Source organism: Chinchilla lanigera, unplaced genomic scaffold (genome assembly GCF_000276665.1).
Source record: "Chinchilla lanigera isolate Chin_1 unplaced genomic scaffold, ChiLan1.0 scaffold00167, whole genome shotgun sequence".
Classification (NCBI taxonomy): Eukaryota; Metazoa; Chordata; class Mammalia; order Rodentia; family Chinchillidae; genus Chinchilla; species Chinchilla lanigera.
The window spans coordinates 315141-316589 of record NW_004955568.1 but is presented as its reverse complement, the minus strand read 5'-3'; the positions used below and the strand labels follow the sequence as shown (position 1 = coordinate 316589).

General features: G+C 35.3%; 1 protein-coding gene across 2 annotated transcripts in view; it reads right to left on the bottom strand.

The window, feature by feature from the left end:
- Window positions 1–1449, bottom strand: part of Rnf115 (ring finger protein 115) — an 85891-nt gene that overhangs the window by 32603 nt on the left and 51839 nt on the right. The window lies entirely within an intron of this gene.

Here is a 1449-nt window from a genome sequence, read left to right as displayed (position 1 = left end):
ACTAGAGCAAATATAGACAAGAAAATAGACGAGCTTAAGAAAATTATGGAAGCCATGAATGCCTGGCATAGGAAAGAAATGGAATCTGTAAGGCAGATTCAAGCAGATATCCAGGAGAATACAAATTCCATTGAAAGTACTCACAGCAGATTAAGCCAATGTGAGGACAATGGATCTCAGATACAGAAGATAGGCTTGCAGCTAGCAATCATAAAAAGAAAGATTTCTTAAAAATAGGAAGAGACCACAAGAAATCAATACAATAGGTGCTAGATGATGCAAAGAAGAATAACTTAAAATTCACTGAGGTCAAAGAAAAAGCAAGAGATAGCACAAATGATACTAAAAAACTGTCCACAGCTGTCATGGCAGAAAACTTCCCGGGTAGAAAAAAAGAATTTGACATACAGACAAATGAGGCATAACAGAACTCCAACTATCCATGACCAAAAAAAAAAAAAAAAATCTACAGCCAGGTATATCAAAGTCAAGATTCCAGAAACTCAACACAAGAATAAAATCTTAAAAACTGTTAGGGAAAAGAAATAAATCACCTAAAGAGGAAAACCCATCAGAATCACAGCTGATTTCTCAGCACAAACCCTCAAATGAAGCAGAGCTTGGAGTGAAACATTTCAAGATCTAAAGGAAAACAACCTTCAACCCAGACTGAAGTGCCCTGCAAAACTGATGGAGAAATACGATGTTTCCATGACAAAGAACAGCTGAGGAAATTTATGACCACCAAACCAGACCTCTAAAATGTTTTCAAGGACATTCTAGAATGAGAAAACAAGAAATACAACACCATAAACCCCAACAGAAGGAATCCACCAGGCAAGGCAAACAAGTAAACAGAAGGAAGGAGAAAAAAAAAAAAGACAGGGAGCCAACAATAGGAAAGTAACAGAACAAGGGTAAGTCAATATATCAGTTGTAACCATCAATGTTAATGACCTCAATTCACCAATCAAAAGACACAGGCTAGCAGAATGGATCAAGAAGCATGATCCAACAATATACTGCATACAAGAAACACATTTAATTCAAAAAGAAATTCATAGACTGAAAGTCAAAATATGGAAAATAATACTCCACGTGCCAGAAACTCAGGAAAAAGCACGGGTAGCTATATTCTATTTGCAGACAAAGTGAATTTCAGGCCAACAAGACTGACTAAGAGAGATAAAGAAGGTCACTACATCCTTTTAAAGGGAACAATTCAAGAGGAAGAGGTAACAATCATAAATATATAGGCAACAAATACCAGTGTTGGTTTGTCATAGATGGCTTTTATTAGATTGAGATAAAGACCTATATATTCCAATTTTATGTATAAAACAAGTATTAACAGGCATGAAAAATCAATTACACACTAATACAATTGTATCAGGGGATTTCAATACCCCCATCACAAAAAGACAGATCAACTAGACAAAAAAAAAAAAA